Source organism: Limulus polyphemus, unplaced genomic scaffold, assembly GCF_000517525.1.
Source record: "Limulus polyphemus unplaced genomic scaffold, Limulus_polyphemus-2.1.2 Scaffold869, whole genome shotgun sequence".
Classification (NCBI taxonomy): domain Eukaryota; kingdom Metazoa; phylum Arthropoda; class Merostomata; order Xiphosura; family Limulidae; genus Limulus; species Limulus polyphemus.
This window is the reverse complement of record NW_013666479.1, coordinates 155,780-163,601: the sequence shown is the minus strand read 5'-3', so window position 1 is coordinate 163,601 and position 7,822 is coordinate 155,780. Positions and strand designations below refer to the sequence as shown.

At 31.8% G+C, this 7,822-nt stretch overlaps 1 protein-coding gene across 2 annotated transcripts in view; it reads right to left on the bottom strand.

Annotated features, from left to right (window-relative positions):
• LOC106460953 (ubiquitin carboxyl-terminal hydrolase CYLD-like) overlaps positions 1-7,004 on the bottom strand; it is a 113,755-nt gene extending 106,751 nt beyond the window's left edge. For both annotated transcript variants that reach the window (XM_022387752.1, XM_013920710.2), the window contains exon 1: positions 6,919-7,004. The gene's annotated coding sequence lies outside the window, so the exon portion shown is untranslated. The remainder of the gene's footprint in view (positions 1-6,918) is intronic.
• Positions 7,005-7,822: the final 818 nt, after the last annotated feature.

The following is a 7,822-nucleotide window of genomic DNA, read 5'->3' as shown; positions in this document are numbered from 1 at the left end:
GGTTTAATCAAGAAAGGACTTGTATCGCTGAAGTTCGGAAAGAATTTCTACCGGAAATTAACAAACAAGCAGATACGTAACACTACTAATATGTTTTGCACCTAGCATCAAATGTGCATACATAATTTTTTTACATTTCAAATATAAAAACATGATTAGTGTTATATATATAATGTATTTTTAAACTACACATGAATGCTTTATTTCATTTGTATGGATTATGTGTAAAATGAAAGGATTTCCAATCAGTAGTAGTTATGGTGACATCAAAAAATTATAATTAATGAAAGTTTGAACTATCATTCTGTAATGTATTCCAAACTTTTGTAGGTCAAAATATACCCTTTACTACAGTCCTACAGACTTCCTTGAACTAAAGATTATTAATTGTTTGGGAAGTTGAAATTCACTGATTCTAATTGATTCAATCAAGACACATGGTAGTGTGTCATGCAGCCAAAACAACCTGCAGAACAGACTGTGTGTTATTAAATGTAATGACAGTTTAAGTAATTTCCCTTTCTCTAGCTCGGACTGTGGTAATCAAAACACATATTTTCAGTGTATGTGCTCTACGGAAAATTTATTTGATAGAAAAACATACTTAACTTTTATGGATTTTGTTCAAATTTGGTATACTAATACATCTTTACAACCTACAATCAGATATCAAATTTGGTTTAAATATAAGCCACATGTGCAAAGTTATTCAACAAAAACTGCTCAAATTTGACCAAAAGTTTCGTGCTTGCCTACACAAAAAGTCACATGAGCTATCAGTCTTAAATTTTTACTACAGCTTCATCTATGAGTAAATGTGGCCCATTTTTAGTTTTTAGTCAGTCAGATTAAAGACGGCTGATTTAGAACAGCAAAACTATAAAATGAAAGGACGTACAGATACACAAGTACTATTTAGCCCAAGCAGTTTCTAGCTCAATTTTTCAAAAGAATAATACAGGCAGATGGTTATAATTGGTTATTCCTTGTCAACTTTTAAGCACAAATTTGCTCACTTTTATGAAACTCTCCTAATTAAAGAGCATTCTGCATCACGTGAATGATGCTTGATATGGCTATATTGAGAGCACATGGGTAATGACAAGAAACTGTTAATCTGAATTCCATGCCTTACAATAAAAGAAGCTATTAACACTATTTTAGAGAGGAAAAACTACCACCATATACTTTAAAGAATCTGGTTGGTTCTGTAAAGTACAGGGTTGCGATCCTAAAGCTAATGTTGGTTACTATCAACAAAAAAGTCATGATATATAGTCAAAAATACTCTAGGTGTGAAAAAAGGACTGAGTGTGCAACTTAAAAGAATGAAATCAAAATTGCCAGCCATAATGGTAGCTAGACTAATAGCATTGACAAAAATTTTATAGCAAATATTCATTCATTGGCTCTAAAATTCTTATCAATGCTATAAGTGTAGCTACCAGTTTGGCCACTAGTTTTAACTTCATTCCTTTAAGTCGCACACTCAATTCTTTTTTGGCTTCACCTTTTTTTTCACACCTGAGGTGTTTTTTATTAGATATTAACTCACTGAAACTTGAATATTTCAACTCGCAAATAATATTGAAATAACAGATAGTCAGCAGTAGGATTATATATATACATTCTTGAAAATACCATTGGAGCTATTAGTAAATACACACATATAATTGTAATTATTCTGAAAAGTGTCAGGGATCAAAACCTGTAAGTTATTGATACTTGTTTTTACCAAATGTATTTATTAAAATATTTTTTGTCCAGTGAAGTTAACAAATATAAGATCAAATTGCTACCTTAGCCCATTGGAAACTGTAAGTAGCTAAAAGTGTTCTTTTTATCTTTTGCTAAACTGGTTTGGGATTAGTTGATATGCAGCACCAGAAATAAGTGATATGAAGCTGTCCAAAATGATGACTGCAGCTTAATTTTTGATAATTTTATACTCCTGCTGCTTATTTTGTCAATGTTAATGCTATTTTTCCTGCCATAACATATGATGGGCTGAGTAGGTTTGGCACAATAACCAGAATATAGACAATCATTGCTTATGGTGATAATTTCTATATATGTAGATTTTAAAAAAAATTTCAAATATTTTAGGAACATTTTTTTAAAATTATGATATTAATATATATTTGTGCATTTATTTCCAATGACATGAATAAATTATATTTTGGGACTTTTTACAGACATAAATTAACTACTTTTTAGGACTTTTTAAGAATTTTACAATCTCAATGAGGCAACAAATACTTTTTCATAAGCAAAAATGAAAAGTGTCACATCAAATAACATTTCAAACAAATACATCTACTATCTGTTTTGGAAAACTTTGCATTAAAAATAGCTGAAAAAAAAACAAAAAATTTCCAAGATTATCTCCATATACAGTAAACATCCCCTTTTTTTCAGGTATTTTGGCAAACCTGTTTAATGACAATAAAGAATGTGTCAAAATAAACAAAATAATTGTATTTTGCATGAAACTATAACCCACAATGCAATGAAACAGCTATAGAACAACAGACAGGATCTGAGAAATTTTCCCTCCCGTATCACTTAGATATTTTGGAACACTACGGCCATAGTCCAAAAATAACAGTGTTTTGAACTATATTTCTTAATGTTGTAATTTGCTTGTTAGCTAGAGAGAGTTGTGGGTCTTAATGATAACATTATGATCAGAAGGTTTAATAACATAACAATGTTTTGGGACAACATGGGACCTATTGGTTTATCTCAGCTGTTCCATCCTCTAAACTAAATTAAAATAATTAAACAAAATAATCTTAAAGCCAGCCCTTATTATTCATATACTTATAAAGCTTTTTCTTAAACTTACTGCTTCTACAACATCTTAAGACAACCCATTTCAAAGACCAACCACCCTATTAGAAAAATAAAACTGTTTTAGCTGACGATAACTCCTACCTTGCCAAAATTTATATTTGTGTCCCCTAGTCCTACTATTCTCACTGTTAAATATGAAAAATGATGATGCATCAACACTATCAATTCCCTTTACAACCTTAAACACCTCAATCTGAGATTTCAGCCTCTCTCTTCATATAACAACCCCTCCAACCCAGGTACCACTCTAGTAACCCTTTCCAACATTTCAATGTCTTTCCTAAGGTAAGGAACCCAGGACAGAACACAATACTTCAAATGTGGCCTAACCAGTGACCTGTACAATGAAATTATAACCTCTTTACACTTGTATTCAATATCCTATTTGCCCTACCACTACCAACAGCACACCACTTGGATGGCTTTAGAAACTGATTGACTATTACACCAAGATCCCTTTCCTTCATAACACTGTTAAGATTATTCCAATTATAAGCATGAAATATTTGTGAAATGTGTAGTTATTTCAAGACAGTGCATCTGATCAGTCAGTGTATTACTATTAGCATATGGTACTTGGATCTGTGTTTGCTATCATACTTGTAGAGTTACTTTTCACGAGTAAGTTGGTTTATGTTAGTTAACATAATTTATAGCATAGGCATAGAATAAGCTAATTTCAGTGTGCAAATGTTCAACCTTGAAGAAATGTTAAAAGAGGAAAATAAAGTAATTTGTTCTCATCATTAAGACTAAACTTTTTTCACCAGATAATTTTAAAAACCTGCCAACAAAAGAGCAACAATACAACAATAGCTAAAAATTTGCTATGATAAACTTCTGTATACAGACTGTGCAAAAGTGTTTAGGACAATAGAATATTTTGTCATTCTTTCCATTTTATGTGGCTAATTCTTCCATGCCATTACAGAATGTAAATTTCAACACTATGGTAATGCTTCACTGATCCTTGTTGACAAGTGAATGAGCCAGGGTGAGAATACTTATTCTTTAGAATTCCCCTATACTTGTACCAAGAGCATGTCATAAAGGTTCTGCTTGAATAAACATGCTGGTCAAATTTAGGGTCTGAAATAACAGTCATGATACCCCATGCAGTGTTTTAACAATATAGAAAGAAGCTAGCATGTGGTGCCGATATATGCCAGAAGAAATCAATTTAATAGCATTCCACAAATAAACCTTGGTAAAAACAGTGTTTAACACTATATATTAATTTTTGTTGTCATACCATGGCCAAAAAGTGTTGAGAATTGTCAGTAGAGTAAAGAGTTCACACAAAAGCTTTACGTGATGCTGGTTGGACTCTCCGACAAATTGCTGCAGACTTGAAATGCTCCCCAAACACTGTCAAGTACACCCTAGATCATGAGACCGAGACAAGTAAATTCAAAAATAGGAAAGGAAGAGGCAGAACATCTAAACTCAATGATACTAATGCTAAGTGTATTCGTTTATGCAGCCTTCTGGACAGAAGGAAGACTGTCACTGATCTCAAGCATGAGATAAACGACCATGTATCAAGTGGCAGAAAAGTGTCCGGATCTACAATATCAAGAAGTCTCAAATAGAATAGAACATTTGGTCATGTAGCAGTTAATAAACCTTTACTTCACTCTCCAAATATTGTTAAGAGACTGAATTTTGCTAAAAAGTACACAAACTGGACTGTTTATGAAAAGGGTGTTTTAGACGTACGAGTTCAAATTCGAAATATTTGATTCAAAGCATAGGTTGTATGTCTGGTGGAAGAAAGATACTTACCTCAATGCATGGCGGAAGCAGTGTGATGGTTTGGGGTGTTTTCTGCTGAGGCAATAGGAGATAGTTGCAAAATAGATGGAATAATGGACCAGTGCAAATACCATCAGATACTGATCCGTCATGGTTATACCCAGTGGTTTGTGTATTATTGGCAAAGGATTCTACTACCAAGAAGATAATGACCCCATACACTCATCCAACCTATGCAGAAATTACTTAGCTAAGAAAGAAGCTGCCAGAGCCATTGAAATGATGCAATAGCCCCTACAGAGCCCTGATCTCAATCCAGTTGACCAGATCTGGGATTTGATAGATTAAAAATTTGACAAATCAAAAGTTACTTCCAAATAAACTTTATGGGAATGTATTAGAGACATTTGGTGTTAAATCTCAAATTAAATATACTGCAACAATGCCTGAAAGACTGTCTGTAGTTATTAAAACAAAAGGGGAACACACAAAATATTAACTGTTTGCTGAACTCAAGCACTTCCACTAAGTTTCTGTTGAACTAAATATGAAGATTAATAAAATTTTGATGTTTCACCTGTGATTTACTTTCCATTGTTCTTTGAGAGTAGCCCGAAATTTTTGAGTCTGTTCTAACACTTTTGCACAGCACTGTATATCATATAGGTCTCCAAATAGTAATCACATAAATTATAATTTAGAAGTAACTTAAATTTGAAAATTGAAATACAACAGCTAAAAGGAAACTTTTACTTAAAGCTTAATACTGAAGATTCTATGAATAGCTTAAATCTTTTCTGGTGTTTGTTTCAGTGATATCACTTTTGTTCCTTTGATAATAAAATGTGCTTGTAAAATTTATCGTATTGTGTTCAAATGTTTTTTTGTTTTTTAAATTGAAATAAATATGCTCAAAGTAAAATTATAACCTTCAATTCAAGTAAATGCTCCTCAGACACACAATGAGTTACATTTCCACCAATTGTTCAAACTTCCTAATGTTTGTTGGTGATATTTTCAGGTCACTCTTATTTATCATGAATGAATGATATTTAAATGTGATTAAAATATATAAACCTATAATTCATATTCTTTTTTACATAGAAAACAGAATGAAAAATTACTTTAAAAATCGTTAACAATGCAAGCACAATAATGGTGAAAATTATCACTGCCAGCAGTGCAGATAGCCTTACCCTGACAGTACTAATACTATACTAAAGTTCAGTATAGTATAATACTAATACTATACTGAACTTCAATGAAAACAGACATAACAAAAATTGCATTCATTTGATCTATTTCTATAACTTTGCTATTACTGCATGTGCCTATAGTAAAAGTTGAAACATGTCTTGTTTTGCAAATGTTTAGCTTTTTTTATATATTTTATACTTTCCTTCTTAATTTTATAAGTTCTTTACCTAATCTCTCCTTTTTGCTTCCTCATTATGTAACTGTCCCCAAACCAAACCTACCTTATACAAATATCGTCACTGCTCTTGACATTGACTGATTGAGTGTGAAGTCTGAAGCACAAAAACATTAGACTGAAACTAATGATCTACTCATTTTTCTGTGGTGAAACAAAATCATCACCTCTCTTTCTTCTCAATGGCAATGCTACGTATTTTTAAAACTTTTATTTGAATAAAAGTTAATAAAACCCCGCTTTGTTCATCATATATCACTAGCCTGATGGCAGCATTATTTCACTTTTGAGAAATGGGAAAAAAATCATCATAATTATAATATGTACCTCCTGTTTTCATACTTCAGCTTTCACACCCACAGGCAATGTCAACTGTAAACATAAACTCATGATAAAGTAGTAGTTCTTAAAAGTTAAATAATGAACATTGGAGTAGATAAATAATGCAATACTATTAATACTAATAGTAATACTAACATAACACTAACAGTAACAGCCATGTCATTTCTAATTCTAATCTTATTATTAATATTAACATGTTAAGTTGAAACTAAGTTACATTTAAGACTTTATGTTATACTAGCCAAAAGGCTCAAGCCTAACCAACTGATTTCTTTAGATCTATCAATTAAAAGGTTTTAAACAATACCAATACTAGCATTACTCATGATTTACTGACACTTGACAGTGGCAGTACTTGCACTCAGTCTCAAGTTGCAGTCGCAGTAGTCTTCTTTGCATTTGTCCCATTATTTACTCTAACTTCTAAGTCTAACGTAACAATGCCATTATCCTCTTCAAGCTCGAGGTTTATCCTTCTACAATGTAAAATATTTCCAAAAATTAACCATACATATTCAAAAAATAACACATACCTTTACGTTAATAAAATAAATATCTGTTTACTTCGTTCCAAATTCTTATAACGTTCTTCACCATTGGTGATATTATCAAAACTGTAAATACATTATCGCCCTCTATTAAACATCGTTGTTCAATAGCGTATCATATTAAAGAAGCATTAATACAGCCAAAATCTACCAAGATTTACATCGTGAGGAGGACCCAGCTTATAGATTTTTGTACCATATTAATGTTTTCAAACTTTTACAATTATATATATATGATATATACGTTTAAAACGTTGTTATATACATCAGTTTGCTTGCATGTAATAATGAATAATAATTGTTTCAAGTTTTAAGGCAAAAACAATAAAAAATGTAATTTTGATTTCATGTGCTGAAGTTGCAAAGGAAAAAATACAAATGTCTGAAAATTAGTAATAATGAACATGAAAACAGTTGGGTTGTTTTTTAGCACAAATCTACACAATAGGCTATATGTGCTCCGCTCATCTGGGTAAGCCTATTGAATTACCACTAAGCCATTGGGAGCGAACACAGAAAGACAAGAACAGCACTGTTAAAACATTCCATTAGTTGGAAATAAAGCTGAGTATCACAACAGAATAATTCTGAAAATGGTTTTAAAATTAAACTAGTATTTATTGACCTATAAAGCAGCTCCCACTAGGAAGAGTATATTTGTAAGAGCTGATCGGGCTGAGTGGCTTAGAATATATAAAATATTAGTACAAAATGATAAAATCCTTATAACCCGATCGTTTTCGAAAGACAGACCTTTCTTCTTCAGTTTGCCCCTAAAGAAGAAAGCCCCCCCCCCTTTCGAAAGCGATCGGGTTATAGTTTTTTATCATTTTGTATCAAGATTTCTGGAACCTACGTGTTTTTCTGATATCATAAAATCTTAGTGAAA